Source organism: Suricata suricatta, chromosome 4 (assembly GCF_006229205.1).
Source record: "Suricata suricatta isolate VVHF042 chromosome 4, meerkat_22Aug2017_6uvM2_HiC, whole genome shotgun sequence".
Classification (NCBI taxonomy): Eukaryota; Metazoa; Chordata; class Mammalia; order Carnivora; family Herpestidae; genus Suricata; species Suricata suricatta.
Window position 1 is genome coordinate 106,913,716 of NC_043703.1, and position 23,767 is coordinate 106,937,482.

A 23,767-nucleotide genomic window follows, 5' to 3' on the forward strand; every position below is an offset into this window, starting at 1 on the left:
TGTTAGCTATATTGCACGGTTAAGTTTAGGGGGTAATTTGCTATATAGCAATAGGTAAACTAAGTCAACCTCTGAGTAGTTCTTACCATTTGGGCTGTCAGGGACCTTTTTGAGAATCTGGTGAAAGCTGTGAATCCTCTCCTCAGAAAAATGTACAGACACAAGAACACATTGCTCATGGTTTCCAGAGGATCATATATTTTGATAAAGCCAATTTGTGGATCTCAGGTTCAAGGCTCTTTCTCTAAATACTAGAGTTTTTTCCCCTACAAAATCTCTTCCCTGTGGATGACAAACTTAAAACATTTGTTTTCCCCTTTAGTTTATTTTTCCTTGAGGTGGAAAACCAGTTGAAGAAGAACTCCCCTCAAAGCCCAGCCCGTTCCCCCAGGCTCTTTGCACCTAACACATTTCAGGGAGCAAAGAGGTCAGATGAACTTTTCTCATGGTTCTATTTTTGTGACTCAATTCTTTAGGAGGAGAGAGCCAGGATGACTGGTAGGATTTCCAGAAAAGCCAGAAACAGTAGTTGCTAGAAACACAGGAAGGAAGTATGTTCTTAAAAGATTAAAGCTCCAGTATTCAAAGCTGCATGAGTTGGCTTGATTTGTATTCTCAAGACACATTGGAGCATTTGGGGAAATCCTACTGTGTTCCATCTTTATCCACTTGAGCTCCTCCATCCTTGTTTTCACATATACCCATCTACAGGCTGACATTACCAGTGCAAGTGAGAAGCATAGTTATTCCTCCACGTTTTCTACCAGGAGAGATAAAGAACCTGAAAGGGACACAGTCACAGGAGGAAGAGCAACCAAACTTCCTTTCTGAGGTCAGTATCTGCTAAACCCCTCGAGGTCATGCTTTCTGATCAGACCAAAGACAGTACTTGAAGTGTTCACAGTGACTTCTGCTCTGGGGTCCCCAGAATGGTTCTCACTTCCATGTGTGAGCATGTTTTTCTGGGCTGCAAAAATGTAGTATAACCCAGGAGGAGAGAGAGTTGGGGCATGATCACGTCTTAATCCAGGGGAAATTAAAACATCATATAAGAGTTGGATACTTGGGAATAGAAACCTAGAGCTATCTGGTTTGGAGACATCTAGTAATTAAAACATGAAGACAGAAGACGTAGCTCACTGAATATAGAGTCCTGAATATAGAACTTATAGGTAGGGGAGGAAGAGATGCCCATTAAAGAGTGAGAGGAACTACTGGATGGCCTGCAGGAAGAACTGGGAGAACAAGATGTGCGAGGAATCAGTGGACACAGAGTTTATAGATGGAGAAAATATTGGGTAGTTCACGTATGAGCAGAGGGATTGGGCAAATGGGAGGTGAAACATGTCATTCTTATTTGGCATGAGTAGGGGCTCACTGGTGGTCTTGGCATGGGCATTATCAGTAGAGTGGAGGGGGCAGAGCCCAATCACACAGGTCGAGGAGTGAATGAGCTGAAAGAGTGGCTCACATGAAAATGGCTAAGCGTAGACACCCAAGAATTGAAATCAGATAAGGCAGAGGTGTCAGCTCCCATTGTGGGCAGTAGTCGAAAAGACCCCAGGAAGGCTGCGGTGAAGGGCCCATCTTCGTTTTGCTGTTTGTTCATAATCTACTTTCAGTGAATGACTAAAATCATATTTTTAATAAACCGAGGTAGCTCTCTAGAGATGTGAACTTTGATTTGGAGAAAATGCAACTGACTAAGCAGAAGTAACTAGAGCAGCAGCCATTTGCCCAAATTACAGCTATCAGAAGAAAGAGCCTTGCCAGGCACAGTGACGGGCATACTGATCTTCAATCAAAGAACTACAGGCTAGAGGGTGTGGGAGGAGAAACAGATAATTCAAAGGTTGGGGTGAGGTGATCTCTGCTGTCTTGTCTAAATGGATATAAGCTCTGAGACACTCAGCCTCTCTGAGTAATCAGCATCAGCCTTAGATACCTGTAGGGAGCAAAGAGGAGATGGACAAATGGCAAGAGGCCATTCTAACACCTAGATTCAGAACAACAAAGAACATAAGATGCACAGCAGTATGTTATATGAAATACATTGATTTCTTGTATGTTTTAACAAATAATCTTCTGTTTAATAATCATCTTTGTAATTTAAAAAAAGTGAGTACAGACAACATTTTCCAAGAAGATTCCCAGGCTGCTGGTAGGTGCTGCCCTCATGGCTCCTGCTGGGTCTCTCTGTGCTCGACATTCACTAAAGACCTAGACCTGCCTCTGTAAGTGTTCCTGGAGCAATCTATCTAGGGATTCTGTCCCATGGAGACACTGGCCACATGTGGTCTTCAGCCTTCTGGCAGAGTCCAGTACGCAGGTCCTATGTGCCATATTCCCTTAGGAGCACCCTCAGGTTTAGATGACATTCATAGGGCCTCAGGCCCCCAAAGAGTACCTGCCCGTGCTGGGACCCTGTTCATCCTTAGACTTCCTGCTGCTGCCCTCCTGCATGTCCTTGTACCTGCTGTCTCTGAGCTGGTGTCTCTTGGTGGGACACCTATCATGTTTTATAGGCTCGAATGTGAGGACCAACACAACTTTCAGGAAGTAAGGCCAAAAGCTCACAACTCACAAAACCCCAGCTGCCTGCGTGCTGTATCCACAGAAACCTCCAGTGTTTCCATTAAAATACAGGAAGAGAAGTAATAAAAGATAAATTTCCTGCCAAGCCTTTGGGGGCAACCAGATATAAGAAGAGGAACAATAAAATATGAATATGATGATGAATGTACTGTGCCCAAATGCCTTTCCTGTCGAAAACGTCCAGCTTGCAGGACAGAGTGGGGAACTTGATCACACAGCTGTGAGCTCAGGACAGTCATGGTGACTCTGATGGTCAGGGTCCAGAGGGACAGAACCAGCCTCCATGTTGGTTTCTAGGAGCATTGGCTTCTTTGATGTCACAAAAAAGCAAATGTTGGACTTTCTCAAGTTAGAAGGCAGCTCTAAGTCATTTTGCTGACCTTAGAGGACATGTGGCTTCTTTGGGAGCAAGGTCTACTGTGGAAAGTCCTTATACATGTGGTGGCATTTACAGTTGGGGACTTTTCTGTCACAGCAGCTGTGAAACAGGACTGCCAGCTGTGGAAGGGCCCTTTAACAGCCCAGGCACCTTGTGTTGGCTGCCACAGCATCCTTGGATGCCACCTTTTGCCTGCTGGATGCACCTCTACCTAGAACCTGAAGTTGAGTCCAGCCCCAATGCTCACAAAGAAAGCTGTTAGGAGAAAAAAAGTGAAACAATTTTATTGTTTTTTTGCTCAAAATAACAGCTATTTATTATAAAAGTTAAAGTAATACAGAAAGAACAACAAAGGAAGTTAGAAAAACAAACACCTCACTTAGAAACCCTACTGCTAGAGATAACCATTCCCAACATCTATAAAACATCCTTAAAGACTCCATAGGTATGTGGAGAGATAGAACAACCAATGAAATGTTGTGAAAATAGGATCTCATTCTGCATACTATTTTAGATGAAAAAAAGTAATATCAATTTAGTTGAATTTATTATCAAAAAAACTGAAGACAAAGTTAGAAATGACTAAATTGGTTGTTTCTACACAAGTTTTTTTTTTCCCCATAGTATTTTATTGTCAAATTGTTTTCCATACAACACCCAGTGCTCTTCCCCATAAGTGCCCTCCACCATCACCACCACCTCTTTTTCCCCCTCCCCCTTCAACTCTCAGTTCATTTTCAGCATTCAGTAGTCTCTCAAGTTTTGCATCCCTCTCTCTCCCCAACTCTCTCTCCCTCCTCCGCTCACTATACAAGTTTTTAAAAGATTAATTCTTTTAGAATTAAAAAGGAATCAAAAACAGTGATTGAATTTTCTAGGGTACTTTTTTTTTTTTTAAAAGACAAGTTTGGGATACCTCAGTAGCTCAGTCCGTTAGGTGTCCAGTAGGTGACTTCAGCTCAGACCATGATCTCACAGTTCATGGGTTCGAGCCCTGCCTCAGGCTCTGTGCTGACATCTCAGAGCCTGGAGCCTGCTTTAGAATCTGTGTCTCCCTCTCTCTCTCTGCTCCTCCCATACTCATGCTCTGTCTGTCTGTCTCTCTCTCTCAAAAATAAACATTAAAAAATTTTTTTTAATTTAAAAAGACAAGTTTGTGTGTCAACAATCCTTGGAAAACATTTTTAAATTAAATTTAAGGTTAAAAAATGAAACAAGTTTCCATTTTAAGCAGCATCTCTTGACTTCCTGCTAGCAATGAGGAATTATACTTTATCCTATTGCCCCATTCTGTCTCTTGATTTTTATTATATTCTATTGTCAATGTTTGCCTCCCTTCATTTTGTTCTCTAACCATACTCCTTACTCTTGTTTAGTTTTGGCTCTATGTTTAGTAGACTCCGTGCTCACCCCTTTGTGTTAGTTACCCCAGTGTTACAGGTTCAATTGTACCCTTCCTCCAAAAATGTGTGGTAAAGTCCTAATTCCCAGTTCCTCAGAATGTGACCTTATTTTGAAATACAGTGTTTATAGGTATAATCAAGTTAAAATGAAGTTATCAGAGGGGGCCTTAATCCAAGACCACTGGTGTTCTTACAAAGGGGAAATCTGGACACAGACATGCACAGAGGGAAGACTGTATGAAGACATGTAGGGAAATCACCATGTGAAAATTGGAATTATGTTGCCCCAAGCCAATGAACATGTGGGGCTTCAAAAAGCTGGAAAAGGCTTGGAAGCATGCTTCCCTAACTCTTTCAGATGGAACATGGCCCTACTAACACCTTCATATTTCTAGACTCCAGAACTGAAAGATAATAAATTTCTATTGTTCTAAGCCACCCGGTTTCTGGTTCTTTGTTATGGTGGCCCCAGGAAACGAATACACCTAGGTTTTCTATTCCAGAATTTATTTTGACTGACCCCCTAGTTGGATAGATTTCATACATAAGTTGTTTTTCAGGAAGAGTTCCTGGGTGCCTTGTTTCCTAAGATTTCATATGCCTGAGAATGCTGGTCTGTTGCCTTTACACGTGAAGTAACTTGGCATGTACACAATCCTTGAATTGTTTTCTCCATTTTGACCTTTTTAGATGTTAGTCTGCTGTCTTTTGGCATTGAAATGAAGCCCAAAGAAATTATTTTTCTCTCTGAACATGGTTTACTAACTACATGGCCATCCATGTGAGATTTTCTTTATCCTTGGTGTTTCATAACTTCATTAGGATATACCTTGATGTTGAACAGTCTATATCAATTTTTCTTGGGGTATATATATCCTTTTGATCTAAAGATTCAAGTCATCCTTATTTCAAGAAAGTCCTATTTTATTTTTCAAAATACTGTATATTTAATCCCTTTTATTCTCCTTTTTCAGAAATTACTATTTTCCTTCAGAAATGCCAAAGATCCTTATTATCAGTCTTCTATAACAATAGCAATTTTCTCTAGAACTATATAAAACTTGAGTCACATGCTCTACTGACTAAGCCAGCCAGGCACCCCCTTATGCTTCCATTTTTATCCTGAATGTACTTTTTCTTTTTACTCTTCTTTTTTCGTTTTTGTAATTTCTTTTTTGAATTCTTATGTCTTTTCTTTGGGGTCTTTTTCTAGATAATGTTGTCTGAAATTTCTCTGAAAATATGGAGACTTTATTTGAACATCTTTGGGTAATACCATGCCTTATGTTATTCCTCTTGTGTTTTTTTCTTTCCTTTTCTTTTTCTTCTTCATTTTTCTTTCTTTCCTTCTCTTCTTTTCTTGATCAGCCTTTTGTGTAATATTCCCTTCCTCTACAATTTCTCTTTTTTAATGCTTATTTATTTATTTTGAGAGAGAGCACCCAAGGAGAAAGTGGCAAAGAGAAGGAGAGAGAGATTGAGAATTCAAACAGGCTTCACACTGACAGCCCAGAGCCCAATGTGCGACTCCATCTCACAAGCTGTGACATCATGACCTGAGTCAAAATCAAGAGTAAGATGTTTAACCAACTGAGCCATCCAGGCACCCCTCCCTTCCTCTGCCATTTCTATGTGTAAATTCCGTCATGGTTTGACTGGGGGACACGACTGGCCGAATAATGGTATGACAGGTGAAAAAGTTGGTGAGATTGGAGAACATCTAGGAGTCTTAAATTTTAATAGATGTTGTTGTCTCAAACATCCTCTCAGTTATTTCCTTTTCCTTGGGGACCATCTTCTCTGAGCTTTTGGTGTTCTGAAAATCCATGTGGCACAGACTCATAGACTCCTGGTGGTATAATCTCCTGTCTCTACTTCCTCCTTCCCCTTGCATCATGTCGTGCATCATCCCCACATATTTGCCTCTCTCAAGTTGAGTTTGGTAAGGTGGTTCCTGCAGCCCCACCACCCAGGCCACTCTGCACCGTGAGTCATGCTCTCCGTGGGACATTCTCCAGTTTCTAGAGTCAGCCCCGGCTACCACAACTTGTAGATGGACTAAGTAGATGGGCCTTTGGTGAGATCTGGGTTCTACTGTGGGTCCAAGGAGACACTCTTGGCATCTCTTTTCCTATTTCAGTTCTGACCCCATGGTAACCAGCAAGTTTGCATCATGGTTTCTGCTTCGGTGCTTTCTTACTTATGTGAAAATAGAGCCTCCCTTCACCTAGTTTTCATTTCTTTTACTATGTTCAGTGGGTTTCATAAAAGAAGAGTGGAATAGCTATTTTAACAGAAAGTTTTTTGTTTTAAAATGGAATTATAATAAACCTTTTTAGAGATTGGGAAGTTTACCTTTATTATATTTATATGTGAATATATAATAAATTAGAAATAGGAACATGATGTATTTTTCCATTTGTTTATATTCTTCATAGCTTTAAGCATCCTTGCTTATGTCACGAACAGCGCTCTTCATATTCTGTTTGTTTCTTTTCAAGATGAAGACACCTTTATTACTTTTCATTATAAAAATAGCACATATTCATTGTAAAACATTAAACAACACTAAAAAAGAAAAAGCACAGTGAAAATCATCTTAAATTCTATCTATACGTAACTGCTATTAAGTTTGTGTAATCATCTTTTGAGACAGTTTTAAGTATACAGGAATGTATGTGTCATTGACAAAATGAGATCGTATATCTTGTTTAGGCAAATTTTTCTTTAATTATGTAAGTACGGTGTTAATACCTTATCATTGGAAGAAACTCAAAGGAAGCAGACAAGCCATTTCTTACTTTCTCTCCATTCTCTTTCCCTCCTTCAAAAAGCACTTGTCTCAGATTTCCAGGCTATTTTCTGTTTATTTACATACATATATGTAAACATATGAACATGTAGGAATTTTTTAAAGCATAAATTAGATTATACTGAATACGATTAAAATTCTCATTTGGTATTTTATGTTACTATTGTGAATAGGATCTTATTTTTCATTAAAACCTCTAATCAGTTCAAAGGAATTATGTTTTAAGTATATAGTAAGATATATAGTAATATATCTCTTTTTTAAGGAGGCTCCATACCCAACATGGGGCTTGAATTCACAACCTTGAAATCAGGAGTTATGCTTTACTGACTGAGCCAGTCAGTCATCCCTTGAATATATAGTGTATCTTATTTTCATCTACTCTATTTAACTGTTCTATCAATTTGTATGAATTATAACCCATGACTTCATAAGTTCCCACTTGTTTGCACATTCTATGCAATTTTTTGCAGATTCTGGTCTAAAACTTATTTCTCCCATTATTATGTTAAAAAAATTTTTTTTAATGTTTTCTATTTATTTTCAAGAGACAGAGAGAGGCAGTGTGAGCAGGGGAGGGTCAGAGAGAGAGGGAGACATAGAATCTGAGCTAGCTGTCAGCACAGAGCCTGACGCGGGGCTCAAACCCACGAACCATGAGATCATGACCTGAGCCGAAGCCGGATGTTTAACCGACTGAGCCACCCAGGTGCCCCTGTTAAAATTTTTTTAATGTTTATTTTATTTTTTAGAGACAGAATGGAGTGTGAATGGGGGAGGGGCAGAGAGAGAAGAAGACACAGAATCCAAAGCAGGCTCCAGGCTCTGAGCTGTCAGTACAGAGCCCGACGTGGGGCTTGAACCCACAAACTGTGATATCATGACCTGAGCCAAAGTAGGATGCTTAACCAATTGAACCACCCAGGTGTCCCTCCCAATATTATGTTTAAGTAACAGTGCTAATGTAGAGAGGTGATTCTAAGACTTTATTATGCATCAGACTCACTTGGAAGGCTTATTAAGGATAAACTTGACAAAGATGTGCAAGATCCATACCTACAGAATCTGAAAACTATAAAATATTCCTGGCAGAAATTAAAGAAGATCTAAATAAGTGGAGAGAAATTATAGATTCATGGATTAGAAGATGCAATATTGTTACATGTCAGTTCTCCCCAAAGTTATCTGTAGATTCAAGGCAATCCCAATCAAAATCCCAGAAGACTCATTGTAGAAATTTAAAAACTGCTTCTAAAGTTCATCTGAAAATTTAAAGGACCTGGAATAGCCAAAACTACTTTGAAAGAGAATAAAGTTGGAGGACTAACTCCACTTGATTTCAGACTTATAGAGCCACAAAAATCAAGACAATATTATATTGGTATAAAGACAGACAAATAGAAATTTCAGTGGAACTGTCCAAAAATAGACACACATATATGGTTAATTGATCTTTTTCTTTTAGGTATTTTAATGTTTGTTTGTTTATTTTTGTGAGAAAGAGTGAGAGAGAGAGAGGGAGAGAGAGAGAGAGAGAGCACGAGCAGAGGAGAGGCAGAGAAAGAGGAAGACACCCAATATCCAAAGCAGGCTCTAGGCTCTGAGCTGTGAGCACAGGGCCTCATGTGGGGCTCAAACTCATGAACTGGGAGATCATGGCCTGAGCCAAAGTCAGATGCTTAACTGACGGAGCCACCCAGGCACCCATAGTAAATTGATCTTTGACAAAACTGTCAAGGCAATTCAATGAGGGAAATAATAATCTTTAAAAGAAATAGTGGGGAAAGTTGAAGAGTCATATGCAAAAAGATGAGCCTTGACTTTTACCTCATATCATATATAAAAATTAACTTGAAAGACAAGGAAAGATTGAGGAATTGTCATAGATTGGAGGAGACTAAGGACGGGCAACAAAAAAAGGACAATAGGGAAAAAATGGCTTAAATTTAAATAAAGTCAGTAGCTTAATTAATATTAATTTTTCTCATTTGGTAATTGTTCTATGGCTTATGTAAGTTGTTAACATTAGGAGAAACTGGGTAAAGCATGTATGTCAACTCTGTATTATTTTTGTAGTTTTTCTCTATAAGCTCATTTCAAAATAACAAGTTTCTTAAAAGGAACTTTAAATGGATCATAGACCTAAATTTAAGAGCTAAAATTTCTAGAAGAAAATTTAGTAGAAAATCTTAGTAGGCTTAAGTTTAGCAAGATTTTTTTTTTTAAAGACACAGAAGGCACAAACACAGAAGGCATTAGACTCCATCAAACCTAAGACTTTTGCTCTTCAAAAGACACTATTACAAAAAAAAAAAAAAAAAGTAGGCCACAGACTGGAAGAAAATATTTGAAAATATATATCGGACAAAAGACCTGTATCTAGAGTTCATGAAAAACTCTCGTAATTCAATAATAAGATAAACAACTCAGTAAAAAATGGGTGAAAGGTTTGAATAGACACTTCACCAAAGAAGGTAAATAGATGGCAAATAAGCACACAAAGTTCCTTCACATTATTAGGCTTTAGGGAAATACAAATGAAAACCACAATGAGATACCACTACACACTTTCAGAATGGCTAAGATTTAAAAAGACTGATGACCTTACCAACTGTTGACAAGGATGTGGAGGAATTGGAACCTCATACCTTGGTGGGAATGGAAAGTAGAACAACCACTTTGGAAAAGGGTGTGTCAGTTTCTTTAAAAGATAAACATAGGGGCACCTGGGTGGCTCAGTCCGTTAAGCTCCCGGCTTTGGCTCAGGTTATGATCTCACAGTTTGTGGGTTCAAGCCCCACGTTGGTCTCTGTGCTGACAGCTCAGAGCCTGGAGCCTGTTTTGGATTCTATGTCTCCCTCTCTCTGTGACCCTCTCCTGCTCACGCTGTCTCTCTCTGTCTCTCAAAAATAAATAAAAAAACATTTTAAAAATATTTAAAAGATAAACATATAACCATATAATCCAGTCATTTGCATTCTAGGTATTTACCCAAAAGAAATGAAAGCATATATCCATCTAAAAACTTGCACCTGAATGTTCATAGTAGCTTTATTCATAATGACCCCAAATGGGGAAAAAAATCCAAGTATTTATGAACAGGTTAATGGATAAGCAAATTGAGTATATCCACATAATGGAACAATAAAAAGGACTGGAATCTTGACACATAATACAATGTGGATGAGTGTAAAGTTTATTATGCTGAATAAAGGAAGACAAAGAAGGGGCACCTGGCTGGCTCAGTCAGTAGAGTGTGTGACTCTTAATCTATAGGTTACAAGTTCGAGCACCATGTTGGGTGTAGAGATTACTTAAAAATAAAATTATAAAAACAAAGAATACAAAGAATAATACTATGATTCTATATATGTAAAATTATAAACATTGCAAGCCAATATAGAACAATACAAGATCATTGGTTGCCTCAGGCTGTTGGGAGTATGTGTGGAAAGGGGAAGGAGGGAGAGATGACAATGGGGGTTGAAGAAACTTTAGAGGTGATGAATATGTGCATTTTCTTGATTGTGATGGTTTTATAGGTGTATACATATGCTAAACTCATCAAAATTGCACTTTATGTAACGTATTATATGTCAATTAACCCCAAATGAGTCGTAGAAAAATAAAAAGGAAGAAAGGAAGAAATCTCCTGGAAGACTTGTTGAAAAGTTTGCTGGGCCCCTCCCTAGCATTTCTGATTAGTAGATCTAGGGTAGGGCCAGTAATTTGCATTTTAAGATGCTCCCAGGAGAAGCTCAGGCTGATTTTCCACACTTTGAAGACCACTGGTATACAGGAATTGGCAAATAGCTTATTGGTGACATTTGTCTTTTCATTTGCTGTGATAGTTAATTTTGTGTGTCAGCTCGATTAAGCTATGGGATACCCAGATATTTAACAAATTATTTCTGGTTATGCCTGTGAGGGTATTTCTGGGAGAGATTAGCATTTGAATTGGTGGACTGAGTGAAGACCAATGAGATGGGCATCATTCAATCCATCACGGGCCAGAATAGGACAAACAGGTAGAGGAAGGGTAAATTTGTTCTTTTTGCATAAGCTGGAACATCCATTTTCTCCTGCCCTCAGACATTGGCAAACTTAGGCTCTCTGGCTTCTATAATTAGACTGAGACTTATTTCTGGGCCTTCCAATTCTTGGGCCTTTGGATTCAGACATATATCCTCAGCTCCCATGGTTCTCAGACCTTCAGTCCCAGACTAAATTATATCACTGACTTTTATGGTTTTCCAGCTTACAGATGGCAGACTGTGGGACTTCTTGGCCTCCTTGATTTTGTGAACCAATTCCTATAATGAATCTTATCTTCTGTTTATCTGTCTGATCAATCTATCATCATCTATCATCTATTGGTTCTATTTCTCTGGAGAACAAAGACTGACACATCTGTCCAGCATCCCAACAGCCTGTTACTGTTAGGGAATCTATACAGAGGAGCCAAGACTCTGCCTCCCACCACAGAAACAGAGAGTGTAATCTGCTTTTTTGTTTCTTTTTGCACCGCCCCCCCAGCAGCTAGAGTGTGGGCTTGTGGCCTCAGCTTGGCCAGTCAGATGCTTCACATCGAGTCGCATTGTGAGAAGCTGTGTAAGAACCAAGAGCCTGAGGCTCTAGCAGGAGGAGTCCTAGGGACCAGACTCAGAAGAGCAACTGTAATGACCAGCTGCAGTGGGGCCAGCAGTGGTCATGGCAGATGTGCCCTATTGGTGAGCCCCAGAGTTTCAGGCTGTTTGCTCCTAATACATCATTTTGATAGTTCTTCCTTTGGCTCCTGTTCAAACCTGGCATGTTGGGGCTGCTGCTGATCCTATGAGCTACTGATAATATATCTGCTAAGAGTTGAGTTGTGTCCCCCAGAAATTCATATGTTGAAGTCCTAACCCCCAGTACGTAAGAATGTGATCTTACTTGGAGATTGTTATGGAAGTAATTAGTTAAGATGAAGCCATACTGTTATGGAACCAGGCTGGATGGAGAGACCAAGTGACACTCCGAGATCTTGGTGGATCAGAGATTTATTTTACCAGTGGGCTCAGAGGAAATCCCTCTCCAGAGATCTGAATCACAAGCACAAGCATAGGGGACAATTTATTGTCTGTTACTTCCACATTCTGCATTAGTAGTAATCTGGTGCTTATGGCAAGCAGGGCAGGAAGAAGAATCTAGAAAAGGAGTCTCTAAGCTAGAGACTAGAGCTTATGTTAGTCCCATCGGCCATCTTATGGTATATAACTTTACTTATTTTTCCAACATTCACCCCTTTGATGCCTTTTTAAAAATCTTTTTTAGTAGGCATCACCCTTTAGCTCTTGGGGTTGGTACCCTTGAAGGGCTAAGTTACATGTTGCAGTTTGGTGAGCAATGGTGTTTTCAAGTGTACTAGAGTCTTTAGGATACAGGGGCCAATGGTCACAAGAAAAATTATGGAAAGGAGGGGTGTTGCCAGGGCAGGGAGCCAGGATGTCCAGTTTGTGGCACAGCCTGTATTAGTCCAGTAGTATGGGGTAAGATCAGGGTTATAACCCTAGTAAGGGGCAAGGGTTGGTAGGGTTGCATCTGAGCCCTGGGACTTGGTCCACACACTGATTCCTCAAGCTTCTGTCATGCACAGGCCAGCCAGCTTCCAGGCTATGGCTGGAGCAGGCTGAAGATATCAGGGGCCAGTGTCTTTTTGAGGGTCACTTTAAGTGGGTTGACTGGGTCTGAATCACTTCACCATGTTGAGGGCTCTTCAGAGTTGGCCTTCTTAACTCTGGAGTGATGGACCACTCTGGGGTGGGGTGATATTTAAAACTTTGAGAGCTGTAGGAGTTGTTAGAATAACAGTATGAGGCCTAGTCCACCTTGGGTTGAGGGGTTCCTTCTTCTAGTCTTTGACCCATATGGAGTCTCTTGGCAAAAAGGGATGGACAGGGGTCCCTACGGAAATTGGGGCCCTCTCTATGATGTATCTTTGTAACTTATTTAGGACTGTTCCCAAGGTCTGAAGGTGTTCTCTCATTCCCTTATCCCCTATTTGGTGTAGGTTCCCTGGGAGGCTCCCTAGACATGGAGGGGCCCTCCCATATATTAGTTTAAAAGGGGAGAAACCTTTGAGTTCCTGGAGTGTAATGGACACACAGGAGAACCAGGGGCAACAGATCCTACCATGGGAGGTCTGTTTCCTGACAGAACTTGGCTAAGTTTCCCTTGTGAGTGCGATTCATCTGTTCTACTTTTCCTGAGCTTTGAGGCCGGATGGCAGTCCAAGTGATGTTGAGGAAGATGGTTAAAGTTTGTATAATATCTGCCATGAATGCAGGCCCATTATTGCTGTGGATTGTGTGTGGCCAGTAAGCTGAACCAGGGGACAAGTTCTTTAGGAGGACGTTAGCTACTTCCCAACTCTGTTCCATCTTGGTTGGTAAGGCTTTGACCCATTCAGAGTATGTACAGACTATCACTACGAGTTATCTAAATCCTCAGCTTGGCTGGACATCCATGAAATCTAACCTGCTTTTCAAGTGCCCCGAGTACAACAGGGCATGGGGGACTTTAACATTTAGTTCTTGTCCCAGGGTGAGTTTATCTGCCTCCTTAATGAGCAGACCTGTGGCTGCTAGTGCCCTAAGGCACAGTGGCCATCCTGCCACCACTGGGTCCAGCCTCTTCCACAGGTATGCTACTGGTCATTGCCAAGGGCCAACCATCTGTGTGAGAACCCTGAAGGCAACCTTTTCCTTCTCATGCACAAAGAGATTAAAAGGCTTTTCTATATTTGGCAGGCCAAGGGCTGGTGTCTGCCCCAAGGGCAGCCTTTATCTCTAGGAAGGCAGCTTTGGCCTCCTCTGTCCAGACTGGGTGTTCTCCATCCGGCCCTACCTAGAGATTATAGAGGGGTCTTGATATTGCCGAGAATCAGGGGATTCAGATTTTGCAGAATTCTGCAGCCCCCAGAAATTCCCTCTTACATTGGGGTTGGGGAAGGGGGGTGATGATCTTCTTTCTCTCTGGCCCTAGTGCTCTTTTTCTTTGGGTGAGGAGGTGCAGACCTGTGCCTTTTTCCATTAAACCCTATACCCCGAGTCCAACAGGAGTTGGAGGAGGGCCCTTGTAACCTCTGTACGGTTCTCTCGGTATCGCTGGCAAGGAGGAGGTCATCTACATACTGGAGAAGCAGTATGTGGGTCCCTTGGAAAGCTGGCAAGGTCTCTGGCCAGTGCTTCCTCAAAGAGGGTAGTAATATTTTTAAACCCCTGTGGGAGGCACCTCCAAGTCAGTTGCAACTGACACCCTGTGTCTGATTTGGCCCATTTGAAGTCAAACAAGGTTGGCTCTAGGTGGTCAAGCAGAGACAGAAGAAGGCATCCTTTAAGTCTCTGCAGGTAAACCTGCTGGCAGAGCCTGGGATCTGGCTGAGGGTGTATGGATTCTGGACCACTGTGTGCAAAGAGACAGTCACTTAACTGGTCCGTATCCTCCTCCCGGCTTCTTGACTTCTTGAACACTCTCGCAAGAGCCGCGTGTCCAGGGTGATTGGTATTCTTTGTGTCTGGTCAAGTGTTCTTGGATGTCTGCCTTTGCCTCTTGTGGGAGGGGCTATTACTGCTGTCTCTGTGGTTGAGCACCTGGGATTAACTCTACAATGACGGGGGCTAAGTTGTGGGCAATTGAGGGGAGGTTGTCCTTGGCCCATACAGTGGGAAAGGCAGTACTGAATTCGGGCGGGCCACTCAGTTGTGCCTAGCACAGGATGGCCTCCATTCTTTATTTAATTGGAGACTGGTGCATCCTGTTGGCTCAAAGGTTATTTGGGCCCCCAGCTTTGAGAGTGTATCCTGGCCGAGGAGAGAGATAGGGCACTCAGGTAGGTAGGGGAACTTATGCCATACCTTGTGGCCCCTAAGTTCATGTAAAAGTTATAGCTTGGCCCCCTACTTTTATTTTGACCATGGGCTCATGGGGACCAAGAAGAAGTGAGCCTGGTCCCCCTCAATCTGAATCTATTCCTGCTAGGCCTATGAGGTCTTTTTTGCAGGGTTCTTTGTGTATCAGTTGGGTTTCTGGGACTTTCTGGTTAAGACGTTTATTCTTTTAATGTCCTTTCTCCTTGCAGTAGGCTCATTGACTCCTTGCTAAGGAGATTCTGGGCCTCCCTCCTCTTGTTGGCTGGACTTTCCCTGTCCTTTTGTCATGGCTCTCTTGTGCCTTGGGATCAAACAGGGTGTAATAATTGCATAGAGTCTCATAATAATCCCTGGAGCATTTCCTTGCTGCTGCGCATATTCATGGGCTTCTCATCCCCTGCTTGGATCCCTTGGAGGAGAGCCTCTTGGTACCTGTGGCTGTGGACTGGCATCTAGAGAGTGCCTGCTCCTGGCCAAGGGTGCAGTCTGGCCACTGGTATGGGGGAGAGAAGATCTGCCAAGTCTGGAGGTGGTGGGGAGACTGAAGGTGGTAGATTATCAGGAACTGGGGGGTTCATATGGCAGGGGCAAGTTTGGTTCTTACTCCAGATCACTGGCGAACATTTATGGGGGTCAGGACTTCTGTTGACCTTTCTTGGGCCACTTCGTCGAGGTGACTAAGCCCTTAGCCTGTCCCTGTTTGTTGCAGGTGAATTGCACCGAAGGGGGAAGGGTTTGAGTGATCTGTAACCAGGAGTCAATACATGGGAACTGATCAGTGTAACCTGGGTCTCTGGCGACAACATGCCAGACACAGCAGACCATTGGGACACGTTGGGACACCTAAGATTTCCTCTGAGGGCCATCCTACACAAAAAGTGGGCCATTCTAACTCACATAGGGCCCTTAACTTGCTGGGGGTTATCTGAATTCCATAGTCTCCCAAAAACCCCTTCTTTGCTCTGTCCTCACCCCACAATGTTCATGTGAGATGGAGCTCAAACACAGACAAAGGGGTAGGAGTGCCCCCTCTTACTGAGGATACCAGTCAGATGCCTTTCAGGATGTGTCCTGAAGAAATTTAGGTGATGCTTAGCCGTAGCGGTCTCAGATTTGTGACTTATGATCAGAAACTATTCCAATGTTGCCATAGACTGTATGCTATTCAGCACGGAATTGCAGACAGGCCCACTCAGACTCCATGGGCTTTTGGGAACCTTAATGGTGCCCGCCTGTGGAGCCACAGAAGCGCAGACAAGGCAGACCGAGTCACACCTTCACACTCACATACACACCAAAGGTTATTACATTCCCTCCCACAGAATTCCTACCTGTGAGACCTCTGAGGTCTTGGGAGTGATCAGGTCCCCCCTACACCCTTATGGGTGGGACTGACTGAATTGGAGCCCCAGGCCTCACCTATATCTGATGTTGGGTCCAGGTCCTCACCTACCAGATCTTTTCTAGTCTGGCAGGAATGACGTAGTGGGGCCAGACTGAGGCAATTGGGTTTGGAAGCTGCCGAATAACATGGCAGGGGCGCCCCTTCCTCAGCGATCCCTCATTCTGTCACTGCCTCGCCATTTTCCCAAACTGGTGGCAACAGTGGGCCAGCACAGTTGGGTTTTCTGGTCAAGGAACCAAATATGTTATGGAACCAGGCAGGATCACTGGCAAAAAAACCAAGCCACACTCAGAGATCTTGGTGGATCAGAGTTTTATTTCACACCAGTGGGTTCAGAGATCCTTCTCCAGAGATCTGAGTTATAAGCACAAGCATGGGGGATAATTTATCATCTGTTACTTCCACATTCCACATTAGTAGTCATTTGGTGTGCTCAGCAAGCAGGGCAGGAAGAAGAACCCAGAAGAGGAGTCTCTAAACTAGGGACTGGTAGTCCCATCGGCTCTCTTATGGTGCATAAGTTTACTTATTTCCCCAACAATACTAGATAGAGTGGGCCTCTACTCCAATATGACTGTGCTCTTATAAGAAGAGGAAACTTGGACATGGACACATAAACAGAGACAGTGGCGTGTGAAGTTGAAGGTGAAGATCTACAAGACAAAGAATCCAAAGATTGCCAGCAGACCCTGGGCAGCCAGGGGAGAGGCACAGAACCAATTCTCTCACAGCCTCCCAAAGGGACCGGCCCTGCCAACACCCTAATTTCAGACTTGTAACCTTCAGAACTGAGACCATTTCTGTTGTTTAAGCTGGTTTGTGGTACCTTGTTATGACAGCCCTAGCAAACGAGTAGAATACTCTGTATAAATTTGGTTTCTGCTTGTTAGTTTTTGTTGTTTGCAACTAAGATGCATGGCTAGTACAAGCTCCCAAAGGGTGTTGGCAAATCACCAGCTGTGAAAGTATGTACAAATAAACAGTGGGTGTAAGGGGTGAGTCAGCATGAGCAGTCTTCAAGAGCAGTAATGTCTTGTTGATGTTCCAGAGGGAGTGAAAACAAATGGGAACAGAAGGGGCAGGGGGAACCCAAGTCCCGGTCACAGTTGACCTCTGTCTGAGGCCCGATGCAGAGAGATACAATTCCAAGGAAATTAGATGATGCCCTAAGCTAAGTAAGGATGGAAACAGGGTCCAAGGCAATAAGATTGATAGGAATACAGCAAGAGAAGTCAGACTTCCCAAGGTTTCAAGAAGGATTCAGATAGATAGATATGCCCAGGTGCCAAAGATTCAGGAAGCTGCTATCAGAAAACATTCTTAGTATGGAGGTTGATGTTGACCTCTAGCCACTCTGGACAAAGGACCATAGTGGACTAGCTGCAGACTGATTTGTAGGTGGGACAAGGCCTCCTCATGGCTACAGTGCCAGATGATCATTTTAGGAGACTGGGATCAAGGTTGTCTGTTTTGTTCCTATCTTTAGTAACAGTGCTTCTGCTTTGCATTAAATATAAAACCAGCTCTGTTTTAAATAGCTCTATATTTTGCTATTGTAGTATATTTCTATTTCTCTCTTTAAAACATTTTTTTAACATTTATTTATTTTTGAGAGAGAGACAGACAGACTGTCTGTGGGGGAGGGGCAGAGAGAGAAACACAGAATCTGAAGCAGAGCTGTCAGCATAGAGACTGATGCGGGGCTTGAACCCAGAAACTGTGAGATCATGACCTGAGCTGAAGTCGGCCGCTTAACTGACTGAACCACCCACGTGCCCCTATTTCCCCTTCTTTCTAAAATAAATGCCTAGGGGCACCTGGCTGGCTCAGTCAGGTAAGTGTCCGACTTTTGATTTTGGCTCAGGTCATGATTTCAGTTTGTGGGACTGAGCCCCACATCCAGCTCTGAGCTGGTGGTATGGAGCCTGCTTGGGATTTTCTCTCTCCCTCCCTCTTTGCCCCCGCCATCCCCACCACCACATACACACTCTCTCTCTCTCTCTCTCTCTCTCAAAATAAATAATTCTTATTTAAATACTTTTAATATTTAAATAAATACTTCTTATTTAAAAAATAAGAAGTACCTAATGAATTTTATCAACTGCTATTTCAGCTTCTGTTGAAATCATGGTATTTTTCATAATTTAATCCACTGATGTAGGTGGTATTATTATTATTATTATTATTACTTGTCTTTGTGTCAAACATTTGTCATTCTTGGGATAAAACCTCTTTGGTCATGGTGTAATATTTCCCATAATAGATTAATGAAAAGCATTTTATGTGTATATTTTTCCTTTTTAAAATATTTAAACAAAAAAGATTTCCCCTTTCCCTACCTCTACTCCCTGCCTTTGGCAACCACCAATCTCTTCTGTGTATCTGTGACTTTGTTTAGTGATTGATTGATTCCACATGTAAGAGAGATCATATAGTCTTTATCTTTCCCTGTCTGATTTATTTTGCTTAGCATAATGCCCTTGATATAATATCTCGTATATTTTAATGTTAGATTTGTGGATGGCTCAAGGTGAATATTTCCTACAGAAGTGCTCTTAAAGTTTTTCTCATTATTGCCCGCCAAAGGAGAACATTTAGGTATTTTTTTCTTAACTGTCCCTCAATGTAATTTCAGTTCCACAGATATGCTATATATTAGTACAGCCATATACTATATGGATATCTGCACTTTTTACATAAAAAAGGAAGAATTTTTTAGCCCCTCAAGAACCAAATCGCTCCCTTGGAATGCACAGAGATTACACCACACTAAGGACACATGGCCTGTCGTATTCTTTATTTGTGCATTATATTTATTAGATTTCAGGATCAAGCCATATGGAGTTTTACATCTTGGAATGAACTATGCAAAAGGCCACATTTTTCAAGGTTCAGAAATGAGGTATGGAATAGCAGAGATGCTTTAAGGCCGATACATTTTCGTAAAGACCAAGTCTGTTCATCAGCTCCTCTCTGACCGTCCTATAAAAACAGACCAAGAAGCACATTTGATCTTTGTTATCATTAACAAACTCAGTCTCAGAGCTTTCCTATTCCATTCCAGTCCATCCCCTAGAGAGCCTTCACCAGGCAAGACTTCATCATGTGTAGCCCACAGCCCCTTTCTTCGTGGCATCAATCACAGGCCCGTTAGCCTGTGTATCTGTAACAATTTTGCAAGGACAGTTCATAAGATGGGAGGGGAGACCAAAGGGTGAAGGCCTAGAAAGTCACTAGATCCTCAAAGGTGAATGTATTGCACATAAGGCCTTGGTGGCAGACCCTGGAACCCAAGGAGAGCAAGACTCCATTGAGGCAGCTCTTAGTCAAACCAAGAAAGTAAAGCCAAGGATTAACAGCACAGTGACTGAGTTTAAATTGATGGAAAAGAAGTGGAGGGCGGAGGTTGGAGTTGCAAGCTGAGCTGTAGATCAAGGATATAGCAATAAGTATTAAGGTGGCTAAGGATGAGAGTCTGAGGCTTTGTTCTCAAAGGTTTATTTTGCTTGCCACACATGCCTCTTTTGGAGCTTCAGTCTTGTCTTAAAGAGACAGAATTCTTGCTTGCACTTTTCAAGGTAGGTAAGGAGCCTTTGAAAGTTTAGGAGGGTTTAGCATTCATTCATAACATGGTGGATGCACCTGAGGTGACTTCTAATGAGTAATTCTCCTGTATAATCAATCCTCTCCCATTAAATGCAGTGATTTGCTTCTAACCAATATACCACAGGAAAGGTGATGAGATAGCAGTATTTGATTACATTCATCATAGGAGACTATCTAAGCAGACTCATTATTATTACTCTTGCTGGCCTTAAAGAAGCAAAGTGCCATGTTGTGAATTCCCTATGGAGAGGGCCCCATGGGAAGGAACTGCAGGTGGCCTGAAGACCTGAAGATGGCTAACTGTCAGTAAGAAGCAGGGCCCTCGGTCATACAGCCACTAGGAAATGAATTCTGCCAACAATCAATGAGCTTGGAAGTAAACTTTTCTTAGTCAACCCACTGATGAGAACATGGTGCAGCCACTTCCTTGATTGTCGCTTGTGAAACTCTGAGCCATGCACCCAGCTAAGCTGTACCCAGACTCCTGAGCCAGGAAAACTTCAAGATAATAGATTTTTGTTGTTTTAAGTTACTGAGTTTGTGATAATTAGCAACTAAATAACCCACTAATACATGTATACTTGGACACTTTTCTGCATATCTTCCCCCCTCAAATATTTACTTGAATAACTTTTCTACATATCTTACCCCTTCTCAAGTTATTATTTTAATATATATTAGATTAAGGTTGGAGTTTTATATTGTAAAAAAATTATTCTTTTCATTTGTATGTTTAAATGTTATTAGCATATATTGTTGTGTTCTACTTTACTTTAATATTTTTATATAGTACTTGATGTCTCCTTTCTCATTTCATGTTTCATTGAATTATGGCTTTGCTTTTAAATACTTTTGATTTTATGTACTGAGCCCATTGAAATTATTTTTCATTTTCAAAATTATCTCCTTCTGCTTTTATGACATTTTTTCCCTCTTTAGTTTGGCTTGCCTTCTCACTACTTTTCTAATATCTTTAGTTGAATTATTTATAAAATGTTCTCTTTTTATCAACCACCATAAAAGAGAACATTTTAAAGCATAAAATTTCCTGAAAGTATTGCTTTGAACACACTTCACAGAGATTACTGTGGTATATTTTAGTGATAATTGTTTTCTGAATAAACTCCCTTTGTTTTCTTGATTTCCTTTCCAGTTCAATTGCTGATTCAGTAAGAATTTTTAAATTTCCAAGTAGTTGGTTTATTTTTATTTGTTTTGGTTGTTGCTTTATATTTCGTTTTATTTTGGTCAGAGAACGTAACATGTATCATTTCTGATCTTTCTAAACTAGTTGAGATTATGTTTGTGGCCTGGTACGTGATACATGAAACCAAATGGACAATGGTTGTGGACAGTTGGAAATCATTCATCCGTACAAGTTATCCATTAATCCTATCTCAGGATACTTTTTTCTTGGTTGGGACAGCCTCGGGGTCCAAACTAAGGGTTGAAAAACGTCCATGAGTGTAGTTACTAGGGGACACTGGTTCCAGGCTGAGCTAAGTAGGAGGCCACTCAAACAGCCTGCAAGGGTTACCAAAATAGTTAAGATACCAGCTAGTATGACAGGCAGCTCACTGTGTACTCACATGGCCTTTCCTTGGCGAGTACTTGTGCAAAGAGAGACTCTCTTCCTCTTTTTATAAGGGCATAATCCCAGCATGAGGATTCCACCCTCATGACCTTGTCTAAATCCAATAATCTCCCAAAGGCTCCCCCTCCAAATACCATCTTGGGGTGGGGGGTAGGGGAGCAGGGTCTAGAGCCTCAGCATATGAATTTTGGGGTGAGGACACAAAATTTCAGCCCATAGCATTGTTTATTGATGTGGGTGTGACAGACACTGCTACTTGACGTGCAATCTGATATACATTTTCTCCATTTTCCTTTACTATGATAATTAATTTTGTTCAAGATGGCAATGCACCCAGGCAAAAATACTACCTCACTTGCAACTGGTAGTGGCCATGTAACCTAGTTGAGGCCCTGTGAGCTACAAAGAGAAGCTATTGGGTGGGATTTCCAGGAAAGCTGTTGGTTTCCTAATTAAGAAAGACTGGTTCAGCTGGCACATAACTTCTACTCTCTCTCTTTCCCCTTCTTCCTGCCTGGAATACAGAATCGATGCCTGGAGGCACAGTGGCCATCTTGAATAATGAGGCTGTAGAGGAGGAAAAACTTCTTCCTTCTACCTCCTAGGTTCTCCAACTGAGGCCCTATGAATTTGACAAAAGACAGAGTAATAAGAGAAAAGCCATCAGAAGTTTATTAGCATGTGCATCATGCATACACATGGAAGCACTTAAAGATGAATACTTCAAAAGGTAGTTACAACTTGGGCTTATCCAGCATCTCAAGAAAAGAACAATAAATTTTTAGAGACATGACAAGAGGAAGGAAAAGGATTTTGAGTTTCTAGAATGGCAAACTGTGAGGAAGTAAATATATGAGGGAAACCAATGGAAGATAAGGGCTAGTTAGTAAGGTTTGTTACACAGATTCCTCTGGTGCTCTCTCTAAGCTGATAAAGGTTTAAAGTTGTCTCCAGTGATTAATTTCTGTTCTTCTGGTGGGGAGGGGACCCCTTTACAAATTTATGTCCTGCTTTTAGACAAATGGAGGGCAGAGAACTTTTCTATTTACTTCTCAATTGCCTTTAGCTCAAAATAAACTTTATGCCAAAGTGGCATGTTCTGCTACCCTTCAAGGTCAAGAACAGCACACTGTAGCACAGCATGAAGTTAGGAAGAGCCTGAATACTAGATAATTTCCATAACCTCGGCATTGGCCCTGGAGGCCTTGTGCCAGACTTCTTGTTATTTGGGCAAAATACTGCATTTAATTCAGCTGCCATGTTTGCATTTTTATTATTGTGCAACTGAATTCAAGACTAGCTGAGGATAGACAGCAAGACTTCTTACTACAATTGTGTTGTCTGGAATGAAATTTCTTCTTTTTTATGCCCATTTTTGCTTTATTTTATAACTGTGTATGGGGGTCATATATACTGTGTTCCTAACATTTTATCATTACACATATCTTTTCCATTATATTATGAACTTTCTCATTCTTTTGAATACTTTTTGCTTTTATTTGGTAGACAGTGAAAAGCCAAACAAAGTTTTTTTCTCTCATAGAAGAAAAACATTCTGAGTGTTGTTAGACTAAATATAGAAAAGAAAAAAATTTTTGTCTGTTCTTATTGTCTCTCTTTAGAAATTATAAATAAATAAATAGATAGATATCCAACTAGCCAAATTTCCACTTTAACAGAATTACTAAACTAGTAGATACAGTAACAAATTACAATGTATCACGTTTTAGCAAGAGCTTGGACAGACACTTTTCTTTGGACCAGATGGAAAAATGTGAACCAGATGATAATGTAGTTTCATGCATATTCAGCTGATTTGCTAGACAGATCTACAGAATATGGATTTCTGGGAAATAAAACTTTTAACTTCATGTCTTTATCTACCCGTGACGTACGAACTTCCTATGGATCCATCCTCAATCTGCCACGAATATTAGGACATTTAATAATTGGCCTTTGAAAGAAATCAGTTACTATGAAGAAAGGATGTGTCTGTCATACAGTAGAAAAGTAAACGATAGATTTTCTAATTCCTTTCAGTAGAGTCTTAAGCACTATAAAGA